Genomic DNA, 15,506 nt, shown 5'->3' on the forward strand with positions numbered 1-15,506 from the left:
GACAAATAATTCTTTAGAGCAGAAGCTTCAATTTTCTGACATTGGAAATACAATTTTGCAGGTATTTTATGATTTTCAGAAATTCTGTGAAAAAAAACATATATACCTCATTGCAGATTGAGAAGAGCTTCGATATCTTCACTTTATAAGCATTCTCTATTCACAAGCTTGTAAAATATTTTTATTCAACATTCAGTAAGTAGCTACTTAGGTTTGAAACAGCCAATTTCAGCCAATCACGCAACTGCACGACGAGCACATGCTAATTCTCAATACGCAACATTTTGCAATTTAAGATTCTTTTTTGGCATGAATTTTCACGAAACTATTTTTGTTTTGTCTTTTACCTAGTTATGATATTATCAGAATATAGCCATTTTTTTCATTTTTGGAGTATATTAATTGGTACTAATAATATTAACAGTTAGAATTTGCTTTATATTCTTAGATTGTATTCAGTATCGAAGTAGAAGTAGATTACCCTCTTAAATCTGGTACGATTTTATCGCAAGTAGAATCTTTTTTTTTAAATTGATTGTTTGATTGTGAATAATATTTTAGGGAAATCAATGAAGGATGTTTTCTCTTGTAAAAGGTGCGGTCATTTATTCACCAGGTTAGACAATTTAAGGAGACATATCAATTTCGTTTGTGGCAAACCACCACAGTTCAAGTGCCCCATATGTGCTTATGCGTCCAAGCATAAGTATGTTCTGACGATGCATATGAAAATGAAGCATGGGAATTTTCACTTCATGGCTTAGTGACTTATTTTGAAAAATGTTTTTGTATATGACGATTCATAATAAATTGTTTGATGATAACTTTATTTTTTTATATCCGCATTTTCGTTTTTCATTGCACTGTATTTATTTTCATCACCATTGTATCTTACATTGCGTGCGATAGTTTCATGTTTTCGATCGTTAAATCGTCAATCATGATGTGTTTCGGCTTGGTCATGGGTTTCTAATACCTTGTTACATATTTTTCTGTCTTAACATCACAGAAACTTTTTCTCTGTTCCTTAATGCTAGTCCCCACTGACCTTTTCAAGGAATTTTTTATTCCAGTTCTTGACTACCAATGTCCACAATGCTTCAGGGCCTATACTCATAGGGCAACACTAGCTAGGCATCTGAAATTCGAATGTCAAGTGGAACCCAAATTTCACTGCCCCATTTGTTTGAAGAAATTCAGACAGAAACATCATTTGAAACAGCATTTGAATAGTAACTTACACAATAAATTCTAGTCATATGAAGAATGATATTTGTATTATTTCATTTCTTTTGAAATTTTAGAAATAATAGGAAGAAGGTGATGATGAGATACATGTGCTTATTTAATTTTTTAAAAGTGATATGTGTATCTGTTGTTTTGTTGATGCTTCATATTTTTCGATGATAATTGAAAAGTTTACAGCTTCGAAGAAATAAAAATCGATAATAATATACGAGCCCTTGTCGATTCATTAATTTTGGTCAAATTTGGAGGAATATCCATGACGAAATGTGTGTGCAAAAATGTTTCTGTATTACAGTCAAGTGATTGAAATAATGTGTTACAATGTTCTCACAAATTATCGAATTTATTTATATTTCGAAACCCATTGTACCTGTTTGTTTATTGTTAAACTCAATGATATGATTTCATTCTAGAGCTTTCATACGTCTGTGAGGTGTGCTATAAGAGATATAAGTACAAATGGAATTTGCTCCGACACATGAAGTACGAATGTGGTAAGCCACCACAATTCGAATGTGAAATTTGTGCGAAAGCATTTACCCAGAAAAGTAGTGCCAAAGCTCATGCTGCTAAGGTCCATGGTATCTATGATAGCTCTTGCAGGACAATATCTTCACATTGAAATTTTTCTGAAACATTACCGGTTTCACAAAGCTTGATCGACGACCCATTAGCGGTCAGTTTATCATTCTTGCCTTAAATTTAGATCTATTGACTCATATTCAGAAATGAACAATTTTCATTAATTTAATTTTTTTTTAAGTTTTGTGAAACCGGCTGATAGAAATAGAAATGAGTGACTTGTGACTTTTTGTTGTGCTGCGTTTAAAATATATTTATTATGAATTTTATGTTTTTTCTCCAGCCTACGAATCCTGTATACACGGTGGACCATTATGTGGTACTCGATTTTAAAATGAGCTTATCGCATTATCTGCCACCCCTATTAAAAAGCGATTCTCCTTAATACCTCTCTATGCCTATATTCGACAGTTTTTATGATAGCCCATTTATATAGCGCTTTAAATTTACTATCATTTTGAGGTTTTTTTTTTAAATTTGCTGAATGAATAAGTCACAAAGTGCAGTGACCAGCTTACGTGAGACACACTGTACAGTTCGATCAGTCTTCCATGAACTATTTAGTTTTTTCATCGAAACTTTTCTTTTCTGTAAACGGATATATAGCTCATCTTTTGCTCGAAAATCTTCATTCATCAAAGAATTTCAAAGCACGAATAGGTGGGTGTATATTTTTTACTCATCTATTCATTTATTCATTTCAGATTTCTTCAAACGCAACGGCTTCCATGTCTGCTCGAACTGTCCAAGAAAATATAGATACGAAAGCAGTTTACACAGACATTTGAAATATGAATGTGGCAAACTACCGAAATTCAGATGTAAAATTTGTTTCAAGGCCTTCTCTTATAAAATCAACCTCGAGAAACATTTATTTTTCAGACACGGTGCTGGTAATATTTGCGAATAATTTCAAGATCATTTATATGATTAACAACATACATAATGATGTTGAACTCTATTCTGAAATAAAGTAGCTGGTCCAATTTTACATTTAGCATTATTTCAGAAAAATAGCTACTGAATGATCAACATCTTCCTACCTTGCCTTCTTTGAAGAAGAAGAAAATATTCTCTCTTATTACTCATTGTATACAGGGTGAGTTACCTCTAGAGTGATCCGAAAAACTACAGAAAAGTTAAAAACTCTTCAGGAATTCAATACAAAGAAATCACACATTTCTACCTCTACAGTTTTCAAAATATGATCTCTAGTAGTAGGCACTTTTATGGCCTGGTCTTTTTCCTGAAAACTCATAAGTTCTATAAAAATCATTTTATAAACAGTTCTTTCTTCGTTCTTTTCCTTACTCGGATATAATTTCCAAATGATAGGAAAGCAACAATATTATTTCGAGAAGGAATATGCTTTTTTATACAAATATTTTAGGTTCTTCTTCGAAAAAGTTCTATATCAGAAGATTTTTAGATTTTTTTGTTAGTTAGGTGCTTTCGTATCATTATCTTCTTCTTCTTGTCCGGCGTCAATCCTAGAGTCTATTCCATTATACTTAGACATACTGGGTGAGTCTTTGACTCCTACGAATATTTTGACAGCAGATTCTTAAGGTCAACAGAAACACTTTTTTCCCTTGAAATTTTATCCGAATCGGCTCGGTTTGAAAGATACAGGCTGTTGAAAAACCATAAAGAAAAGTCCCACAAACGGTTTTATAGAATGAAAGGAATTTCGGAATATAGTTTTTCATTCATTTGATGAATCTTTTCCAGTTTTCTCATTATGACCATTACGTACCATAAAAATACCTGAAATTCAAAGAACCCCACTCTTGAATCTAAGTTAGACGCTATTTAATGAATATCTGAACATTTTGTAGAGGTATTCTTCATAGTTTTTCGTATAATGTGCCGTTTTAGAGTAATTTCATGTTCAAAAATGAAAAATATCTGTGAAAAACGTTTTTTTCTACCATCATAACTATGCGATTAATTTACCATTGTTCTCTGATTTTTATAAATAATTTTTTAATCACTTGGGATTCATGGGCCCACCGTTCATCGGTCTTTCAGACTTCATGGTCAGAATCACAGACAGAGGCTCTTAAAATGAAGATATTGCTATATAGCTCTATGGAAATGTCACTTGTCAGAAGTAGGTAAACGTCATCCGCATGAATATTAGTCATCATAGGTAATATGCTGTTGAGTAATATACTATTTTCGACTGTATACTTACTTTTAGCATCTAGACAGTCTTATTATGTACATTAATTTCATTCGTTGATCCTCATGATGTGTGAATTCATGAATTTTTTTTCAGAATACGTAACATCATACCTCGAGAAAATTGTTGGTCCTTTCGTTTGCCCGACGTGTTCGAAGAAGTACCGCTATAGAAGTAGCCTTGGAAGACACTTGAAATACGAGTGTGGAAAAGAGCCTCAGTTCAAATGTACAATATGTTTCAGAACGTTCTCACAAAAAAGTACATTGAAAACTCATATTCTTTCAGTGCACGGATTGTTCAATGAATTTTATCAGTAATTACGTAAAAAGTTGTTATTTTTGTTCCAGTATTAAAAAAATGCGGTTTCGTTCTTTTAGGTTACGTATTTTTTACATTAATGCTCCTTCAACATTCTCACTCAACTTTTTTCAGGAAAATACTCGTGTCCAAAATGCCTAAAACTTTACTCCCACAAAAGTTCTTTGAATCGACATCTGAATTATGAGTGTAACCAACCAAGAAAATTTACTTGTTCCATTTGCAATCGATCGTTTGCTCAGAAAATAAATTTGAAAGCACACCTTCTCCTGAAACATCCTCAGTGGCCAAATCTGTGAATACCGACTCTTTCGAACACCTTTATCTTGATTGTTTTTGTTTCAAACAATTATTATGGATCCAATATTTTATGTTGTTCATTTCTTTCATCATATACAGAGTGTATTGATACTTTACCAATGATTTGTCTTTGAACACCGAATCAAGAATGCTATTCGAAGATGATATTATTATATTACTGTTGTTTTCCTCGACACTTTCTTGAACGAATTAACTAAAAATACGTTATATATACGATGTCCTTCTGTGTCATTTTATTTCTTCTAATATCCCAAATATAAGTTTATATTAAAGAAATTGTTTTATTGGACCTATTCGTATCAAACTAGAACGCATTTCATCTAACTAGTAGATTTTTTTCATTATTTAGGGCGAGTCAGAAATGTGTACCAAGCTTTCTGGTGGTGACAGTACATTGAAAAATAAGTATAGTTTGATAAAGGAACTCATAACCCAAAATGCATATCAAGGGAGATATATCCTTCAAAAGTTGATAAAATTTACAAAAATTCTCCGCATAACTTCTAAACGGTGAATGCCACCATATTCAAATTTCGTGCATAAATGTATGTTGTTAAAATACATTTTTTCATTGCACTTCTACATTTCCGATATTGTTATAAAGGGTGTTTTTAGAGGGTGCGTCATGATTTTTGGGATAACTTCTTTCGTTGTATTCGTTTTGATGATAAAAATAGAAGCATTTGATGGAGCGAAGAAAATTACTTGAAAAAAGTACCATTTTCCAAATTAAAAAAATTGAACCGTTTTCGAAATATTTGAGTTAAAGTAGTCACATGATTTCAGCAGATTCATTCATCGCCAGATTATTGTTATGTATTATTGTTTCTCAAAGCCACAGGAAGGCTATATCATCGACAAAAAAAAACAAAATTGTTCTTGGCCTGAAGAAATATCTTTATCAATGAATCTTGCGATGAATGAATCTGCTGACATCATGTGACTATAACAACTCGAATATCTCGAAAACGGTTCAACCTTTTGTATTTGGATAAGAGTACATTTTTTATGTAATTTTCTTCGCTCCATCGAATGCTTCCATTTTTTCACCAAACAACGAATGCAGTTGTCCAAAAAAATCATGATTCACCCTCTGAAAACACCCTTTATAACAATATCAGAAATGTGGAAGTGCAATGGAAAAATGTATTTTAGCAACATACATTTATGCATGAAATTTCAATCTGGTGGCATTCACCGTTTAGAATTTATGCGGAGAAATTTCTTGAATTTTATCAACTTTGGAAGGATATATCTCACATAATATGTATTTTGGGCCATGAGTTCATTTACCAAACTACACTTATTTTTCAATGTACTATCACCCCCCAGAAAGCTCGGTACACATTTTTGACTCACCCTGTATATCTACATATCATCCCAATTGGAATTGAATTGTTCGAAACGATCTTTTTCACTGAAACCGAGTGGTTTGTCGATTGATGTTTTCTCTGACCTTTCAAGTCCCTGTTCCTGTTCATATGTTCCATTAGTTTCAGGTTTTTACGTAAGGGACAACTACTATTGCTGCTCGAGGTGCCACAGAAGATATAAGCTGAAATCGAGTTATCATCGACATGCCGAATACGAATGTGGAAAACCACCCCAGTTCACTTGCGAACTGTGCTTGAAAACTTTCACGCAAAAAAGCAGCGTTAAGTTGCATCTGATGCATGTGCACAATAAAATGTTCTGACCGAAATGAGGTCTTGGATGATTTTGAGATTTTTCTGATGGGATTTAGTACAAGTATACTTCGAAGGTGAACGAAGCATTTGTTGGATTTGATTGTGGATTTATGTATCGATAAGGAATGCGTTGTATGATGACCAAAAATAAATAATTTATTATCGAAGCTCTGGGAATCTTGTACACCTTCTGATCCTTCTTTGTATAGAAACCTTCATGTATTAGCCTGAGTGCCATGCAGAAAAATTTTGATAAATTCATAACATTTCCAATCCTTGTGTCACTAAATTAAATGTAGTCTACCTCATTCTTCAATTTTCAGGAAGTCGGTGGGATTTTATATTTTTACTTACCTTTTGTGAATTCTATATTTATACTTTTTTTTTTCGTTATGATTCTTCATGATTGACAGTTCCTGCAAAATTTACAGACTATATCGACAAATACAAATTTTCATTTAACTTTCTTTCAGCTTCGAATTTAAGATTGACTATGTTTGGGGAGTTTTTCGACGTAGAATAGATTTTTCTCAAATGAATTGTTTAGTTTTCTTCTTCTCTCTCAGTATAGCACTTCAATTAAAAGTAGTGGGGTACAAACTAAATTATACAGGGTGTTTCCAAATCATACTTGAAGCTTGGAGGAGGTGTTAGTATCACTCATTTGCTGTCGTTTGAGCCATATTTATTGATAACCAAAAATCAACAGTTTCTTATGTTTTTCAAAAAATTTCTCACCTAACTTCATTTTTCGTCAACTTTTTCTACGTTGACCAAGTTTGATTATAATTTTGGATTATTTTCATCAGAAAAAGGTATGATACGTATGAAAAAAGCAAATCTAACCTGTATTAGATGTTGAAACAGAATTAGTATGATTTAAAATCTTATATATGAAGAATAGAAAAATAAATTTTTGATATCAATTTTTAGGGAATGAAGAAGTAATTAGGTAAGTTTAAAAAAAATTGTTTCATATAAATTTTGGAATTTGAAAGTTGCAGGCAAATTGATATTAAAAATTGATTTTTTTTTCTAATTTTTTTCTTCATATACCAACTTTTAAATCATATTAATTCTTTTTCAACATCTAATACAGAATAGTTCTGCTTTTTTCATACGTATCATATTTTTTTCTGATGAAAAGAATCCAAAATTATAATCAATCTTGGTCAACGTAGAAAAAATTGGCGAAAAACTCAAATATCTCGGAAACTGTTGATTTTTGGTTATCAATAAATATGGCTCAAACGACAGCAAATGAGTGATACTAACACCTCCTCCAAAATTCACGTCTAATCTGGAAACATCCTGTATATTTCTTAGGATTTCATTAACCAAATCCAAAAAAAATCCGGCGGTTATCAATATGTTTAAAAAATGATGTTTAAGCACTTCAGAGATTAAAAAAGTACCTACTTTTATTCCTTCATTTGAAGGACTAAATCCCTCAGGAATCAGTAGTAAATTCAATCCCTGATATCGGTGAAATTTCTCCATTTATGTATTTTATATGAGGAAGAGTCACGTAGTGCTTCGACACCCTGTATAACATACCTATGCATGTTTACATTAGTAGAAATCCTCAAGGACAATAATTTCTTCGCATGCTTTCTTCATATTTTTGATGATTACATTCAAGAAATGTCGAATATTTATAAATGATAAAATAAAATTCGCCTGACCAACTTTTTGAGAATTTCTATAAAAAACGGAGTAACTGCGAAAATTTTCACAGAGGAAAAATGTGGTTGACTTCATTTAATTAAGCCAAACAAGGATTTAAAAGGTTATATATTAATTACAGTTATTCTGGTGGGTATTCAGGATTTTTGATGTCGATACTATTCTGTGTGATATATTGAAATGACCGAATTAACTCATTTCGTTTTTTTTTTTGGCTCACATTCAAACTCCTCAAATGGTGTAGGCTTTTTCCATCGCAGCCCACTACCTTCTTAGTTTCTCTGACATATCTTAATTTCAGGAGGATTCTTCCCTTGTCTGAACTGTGGAAAAATCTATAGGTCTGACGGTTCTCGAAGACGTCATTTGAAGTATCAATGTGGAAAACAGAAACCTCCACTCACCGGATATAACATAACAGAGGATAAGGAGTATGAGTGCTCAGTGTGCAAAAAAACTTACAAACATTTCAGTTCCATGAGAAGACATAAACTTTACGAATGTGGAAAGATGCCGAGTATTCAGTGTCCTATTATAAATTGTACATATAGGGCCAAAATAAACGATAGGATGCTTCAGCATGTCAGGATGGTGCATAAGATGGATATTTAGTGTTGGAAAAATGTCAGTCATTCTCAGACAATAGAAAAGAAAAGATGGAGACTTTTTCCACACGAAATTACCATTTTATTCATAGGTCAATTCTCCTGAACTCATCAAAGAATTCTATTTAGTTGTAACAACAGTAGAAAATTCTATATTTTTATTTAAGCCGTCAATCTGAGGCATTTCCCCTGAAAAATGAAGTACATTTTATTGTTGAGTTTCTTGTTTTGTTGCGTGATTATAACATTTTCCAACAAATGCCAATTTTGAACATTGAACCGATGGTGACATCGGTTGATTGCAAAATTTGTTCACGATACTTGTTTAAGGAAGCTTGAAGCTTAATCCGATTTGTGATTACTCACTGTGAGTATGAGTGCCTTGTCTTCATATATTTACTATATATTTCAAGTTTTCCCAATTGTTATCTATAGACCGTTAACGAAATTTGGATAAGTTTTCGATTGTCATCGTTATTTTTCAATTATTTTTTTCAACAATGTTTTCGCTTATACAATTATACCAAGTTTGAAAAAATTTTATAGTCGGTCTTTATTTTGTTAGATAAAATATATTGTATATATCGAACAACTGGTTGTTTTAATTACTTCGATATCACATTTATTTCAGAGTACTATTGTTTCGTTGAAGAATTGCCAACAATTTGTTTCCATTCGATCGAATGCTTTCTTTACTATCTTTAACGTATTTCAGATAATTCGTACAAGTGCGACAAGTGTGGAAAAAGCTACAACAAATACATGTCCTTATATCTGCACATGAGATTGGACTGTGACAAAGATTTGCTCAGCTGCAATTATATCGGCTGTCATTTCAGGACAAAGCGTAAAAGTAGCTTGAAAAGACACTTCGGCAGGACCCACGTTGATTTCTGTTGATTGTTGATGTAAAATATGCTTAATATTTCACTTCGTTTTTGTTGATAACTTTTTTTTATTTAGTCGATTCACTTCACAATCTTTGTTGTATATTATTGTAGGGGTTTATGTGCAATCTGTTTTGTTAATACTGTGTTGAAATAATTCAGCATGTTTCTATTTTTAATTTCATTTCGAAAATTTTCTACTTGCAGATATGTTTACTTTCTGTGAGCATAATTTGTTTTGTGGAATATTCATGAACTCCATGACGTATGTTGTACTTCCTTGTCATCTCAATAAAGGATACTTTACGAACAACTTTTTTAGTGTTTTATTGAACACCCATACACTTCCTACGTTATCCAGTACATGTTAAGGTAGAGGTAAATGAGCTTGATTTCAACCGAATTTTGAATATGTGGCTGTTGATGCAGGGATAGGTTGATTACTATTTCCAATTGCGCTCTATTTGATATGTTATACAACTTGTCCCAATTTCAGATATGACAACATCTATAATTTTTTTATGAATATCCTTAGAGGGTATATATCACGTTACACATACGCACCTAATATCACATTCTTATTGGGTTTAAAAATTGAATAACTAGAGGTATTAGTTAACATTTTTTGTCATGAGTTAGGAGAGTAGCATCGTATCAAACAAAGATCAGCGAGGATATTTATCAGTTTGTCGTTTTGTGAGGAAATACATATTCTGAAAAATGGGGCAAAATGTTTGACAAAAAAATGATAAACGAATAAGTACACGATTTTTAAATTGTCTGAATTATTTCAATGAGTTGAGTTAGATTCCTTCATTTTCGAATTACTTGATATTATTCGATATCTTACTAACGACAAGGAATAGGAGTTTTATATTTGGTAGGTATGTGTAGCTTGATATAAATATTATGTGGACATGTTTTTGGTAAAATACCGATGACGTCATATCTCAAACTGTTCGATCTGGCCCTATACTGATTTTGTTTCGTTTTAGTCTACTCGTGCCATATATGTCAGAGGAATTACAGCAAAAAAAAATCTCTCTACATCCACCTAAGATACGATTGTGGAAAACGTCGTCTACTTATTTGTGAAATTGAAGGATGCCCATTTGTGACAACGAGGACGGGGAATTTGAGACGCCATATGATGGCCAAACATCAAAATTCGAGAGCTGAATGTGCAAAAACGAGTTTCTAGGATATTTATTGGATAAAAATTATGAAATGTTGTTTCTGTATTATCGAGAATAAACAAGACATTGATGAACATGCTTTATTGCAATAGGGAATTCTACTCAATTTGGGTTATCACTGCATATGCAAGTTTAAACTGAATAATTATGAGCTTCATTCATGATTTTTTCAAATTCACCTCGGAAACTATTCAAAATCATCCTTCAAATATGTGGTTTCAAGATTTAAATCGCTTTGTGCGGAGTTTACGATTTGGCAACAGCGCATACAGAACAATGAAAAAAACAATGTCCGATCAGCTTGTTTATAAAATAACAGCTGTTGATCTACAGGCGCGTACTTACTGGCGAGCTTGAACTGCAACCGGCCATAAAAATCCCATAAAATTTTACGACCTTCCTCGTTCGTCGCAGACTTCATGGACAGCTATCTTTGTCTATCTCATTAAGATAGTGAATTTTTTTTTTTTATTATCAAGGCATATTTCAGTCGATGTTGCCAGCTTGTGCAATTCTCACAAAACGCTTTAAACTTTAAACACCCATATTTTTCATTTTTAAGTCCTTAGAATAATTTCTTTTTGGGAAACGGTTGAAATGGTTATTTCAAAATGTGACGTTTCAAAGATATTCCATAAAAAATACATCATTTTCGTCAGAAGGAGTATTCCCTATTTCGTATTAATAATTCGATGGAAAATGGATAAATTCCATTCGCGATAACGAAAAAAATACGGAAATCCTTAGATTACGGTATAAGATGTTTAACATCATTAGATAGAGAATTTTCGTGTTATCTAATGGTCTATCAAAAGACGAGTTACTGTATTTCAGAAAACCAACTTCTTTAACACCAGCACGTTTTAGACTTCATTGAGAAACATCTGATTGACTTAGACAACAAGTAGAATATACCGAATATTCTCCGAGGATAGTACAATTTTGAAGTGACCATAACTATGATCAGTAGAAAGGAAAGGACAATGCGTCTCCGTCTGTCTTCCGATTTGGAGGAGGAATTGAATTGGATCTCGTTGTTTACTAGATGGCGCTCCAGTGTAGTAGTACTCAAAACCTACTACTGGTATTCAACTAGGGTCTGTCAAGTCCAAATTCCAATAATTTTTCATCGGAGTGGGAGTTGTGTTACCTTGACGTAGTCAATTGAGACCGATATCATGGTCAGCATATACTCTTTTTCGATGGAACGTTTTGTCTGCCCCCACAATTTTTATTATTATTACTATTTTAGCTGAAAATCTCGAAACGCTTAAAATAATCTATTATTTTCTTCTTCACATTGAAGGTTCGCATTGAAATCGCGAAATAAACATTGTTCCAATTTTTTACAAGAGTGTTGTAAAAGGTACACCGGTACCCTCTCATTCATTTCGCCATATTCCAATCCTACGAAATGAATGAGTCAAAATAAAGTGACCCACCCCTCCAAAACCTTACTCTCCCCTACTACTCCAACTCATACCTTATACCTGACACAGGGGCCCTAACCTAAGGCCATAATTCTGTCTTAGTCATCTGGGGAGTAACTTTAAACGCTGTGAGATGAAGCGACTAGTTATTTTTGCTTTCACAAATTGGAGAGATGCTGTCAACATTTCGGTAAGTTGTATGAAAATATCCATGAATAAATATGTAAATCCCTTTGTTCGAAATATATCTTCCTGCTTGTTTCTTGTTTTACTTTTATTCGGAAATTATTTCCGCAATTTTATTTCAACTTTTTCTTGGTACTGTATGATTTATGGCTGTTTTTTTAGCATGAATGTTTCAGTGTTATAATAGGTCCATTTGTGCGTATTTATTCTCCACTGAAATTCTGTTTATCGCTTCATATTATCACTTGTTTGATGCTATGTATTTTCCTTACATGTGAGATGTTTTCCGTTTCAGGTGTTCTTCTCATATTGATGTTTATTTTATTTATTTACGTCTTATTACATTATAACTACTATTTTTGCAAGATGAACTAGTGAACGTTGAACACTGGCAGACGTTGTCTAGTCAGAAATATTGTGAAATACCATGGCTACCTGCACTCTTCCACAGGGACTTTCACCCCTCTTTGTAAGGGTAACTAATAATAATCTGAACATTCGTCCCCTCCTGCTATGTACGGTATAGGTCCATAGGCGTAACAACGAGAAAGTATACGGGTGAAAAATTCCGCTCCCATGTTGGCATGTCAAAAAGTGTTTAGTGAAGTGAGAAAGTGGAAAAAATATTTCTACCCTATAAAATGAGAGGCTATGCTCAGTCCACGCGGTTGTTATTTTCGTTTCCCATGGTTTCGCTATTTCTCCTGAAATTTCTTCCCTTTTTATTTGTAATATTGTGAAAGTATCCTCGAATGTGCATTGAATATCATGTAGTGAAGGTAGACTTAGTCGATGAGTAATGCGATGTTTAAATATCAAGTTGGATGTAGTTGTACAGCAGCAATTGTGTAGTATCAGTAAATTTAAAATGTCCGTTTCTCCATAATCAATTGATTTTATGTTTCAGGAAACCAAAAACTGACCCGTGCTGAGATTTTGAGAGGGGTCAAGTTCTTGAACAATACTTGTCCCATTCCTGGCTGCGACCGATCTTTCAAGAGGAAAGACCATGCTCAAAGGCATTATTTGGAGACTCATTATTCGGGCGTCGTCTTAGATGCTGTGTTCGAATGCAAGGGTTGCTCGAGATCGTTCAAAAGGAAGTATCTCATGAACCATCATTATGCCACCTGTCGAGCTCTGAAGCAGGAATATCAGCATCTGATTCCGATACAAAAGCTAGTTTAGTTCGGAATATGCCTACAAGACGAAAGATGATTCAGTATGGGAATATACTGAAGACAACGAAATAAATTTTGCCTTAATTAAAATTTGACACTGACATCAACTTCTTGATGTACCTTTTTCTCAAAAAATAAAGTGAATTATTTTGTGGATCTTTTTATGCAGTAATTATTTCATTGTCTAATAATATATTTTTTATAATACTTGAGACTAACTATTTGAAGGTATACCAATTGAAAATGTATTTTTGTACGAATATTTTTGAATAAAAAATTGTTGTGATCTTTTCGCTTCAATGTCCTGAAAAAGCTCGGAAACGCCCAGCTAATTAATGTCTTGAGGAGCCAGTGTCGGTTCAAGGAATTATTTTGAGGGGGCAAGGGGGAGCATAATTTCATATTTGAAATTCTGTAAATGTTTGTTGATATAAATATGTATATCTTTATAGTTTCATTATAAGCTATATATTTGGAAGAAAACTACTTTAAAGATTATTCTTATTTGACGGGGCAAATAAAATCATTTTTCGAAATTAAAAAAAAAATATTTTTTTAAATTTTTTAATTGCACAAAGAAATACTTTGTGCAATCGTTCGGTCTTGACGAATTTTTAACTGAGCCAAGTTTTTTGGGATTTTTTGAAGGTCAACTTTCAGATAAATAATCTAGATCTGAATGTCATGCATATTCTAGAAGGGCAACTATTTCAGTAATAAATCTCGAAATTTCATCGACCTCGTTGCAGGAATGATGTTTGGGTGGGGGCATAATTTTATATCTGAAATTCTGTAAGGTGTTTGTTGATTACTTCAAAACTCATTCATATTTGAAAAGGTAAATGGAATAATTTCTCGGTATTAAAAAAAATGTTTCTCCATGTTCTCAAAGAGAGGGCCTGGATGCAATTGTGGAATGCTAATCTTTTTGCAGTTCCCATCAGTTTTCTGAACAAATCAATAAAATAAAATAAAATAGTTCGCGTAAGTTGAATGATTTTTCAAGAATTCCCCAATTGCAAAGATAAGTTTATTGCCGAGCGAGGTGTTTAGAACTTCCTACGCCTATGGAATATTTTCTACCCATCTTTCCCATAGTTCGGGTAGTTTAAGGAACCATTTTTATTGTAGGAAGGTACGTCCTCCTCAAAATTACACAAAAACAATTTTCTGTTACATCCCTGAAAAATCAGATAATTCTAACTGTTTAAAATTTTGAGTTACTCACTGTGGTCTGTGACCAGGATATACCCATTTTACTTTTGAATTGGAAAATGGATATAATCAGACAAAGTCATTACAAATCCAGTCACAGTTACTAGGATGAATATGACATATTCTAATTCATTTATTTCCAGGGAAACCCGAGTCGAGAGATTCTTGGCATGGTAAACATTTTTGTACAGGATGTAGCAAGAGATACAAGCGCGAAAGGCACCTTTTGAGACATATCAAGTTCGAATGTGGGAAAGAACCTCCATTCCGGTACCATTAAGTTTTACCAAAAACACACTTTGAATGCCCATCTTCGACAGATGCATAATATAAACTCTTTCTGAAAGTCCATTCTTATTATTGACGAAATGTAATCTTCAATGAAGCAATAAATGACTCATTTTGTTTGTCTGCTGGGAACAAAATGGAAAATGTGCTAATACACAGGGAACATTTGTCAAATAATGTGCCAAATACGGCACAAATTGTTAGCGATATTTACAACTGTTTCAGGAATAAATATTTTTCATTTCATAGTTTTTATTTTCACTTCAGCCTCTGAAACGTTTTTGATATTGTTTTATATGAAAAGAAAAAGTGTTTCTTTTAACCTCAATAATCTACTGTTAAAATATTAGTACGAGTCAAAGACTCAACCTATATAAATGATATCGATTGAAATTTATTCTGGGAGGATTCTGCATCTCTTCATAAACTTTTTAGGGTTTTCACTACCAATCTCTGAAACAAAATCAATTAAAAATGAAATCAACGA

The 15,506-nt window shown here is 32.8% G+C and overlaps 2 protein-coding genes across 8 annotated transcripts in view; one reads left to right on the forward strand and one right to left on the reverse strand.

Moving 5' to 3' along the window:
• LOC123309063 (protein tramtrack, alpha isoform) overlaps window positions 1-15,506 on the reverse strand; it is a 592,303-nt gene that overhangs the window by 115,801 nt on the left and 460,996 nt on the right. The gene's annotated exons all lie outside the window — the stretch shown is intronic.
• The window catches only part of LOC123309087 (longitudinals lacking protein, isoforms A/B/D/L), a 286,345-nt gene that overhangs the window by 59,218 nt on the left and 211,621 nt on the right, over window positions 1-15,506 (forward strand). The window lies entirely within an intron of this gene.

This window comes from Coccinella septempunctata, chromosome 1, assembly GCF_907165205.1.
Source record: "Coccinella septempunctata chromosome 1, icCocSept1.1, whole genome shotgun sequence".
NCBI lineage: Eukaryota > Metazoa > Arthropoda > Insecta > Coleoptera > Coccinellidae > Coccinella > Coccinella septempunctata.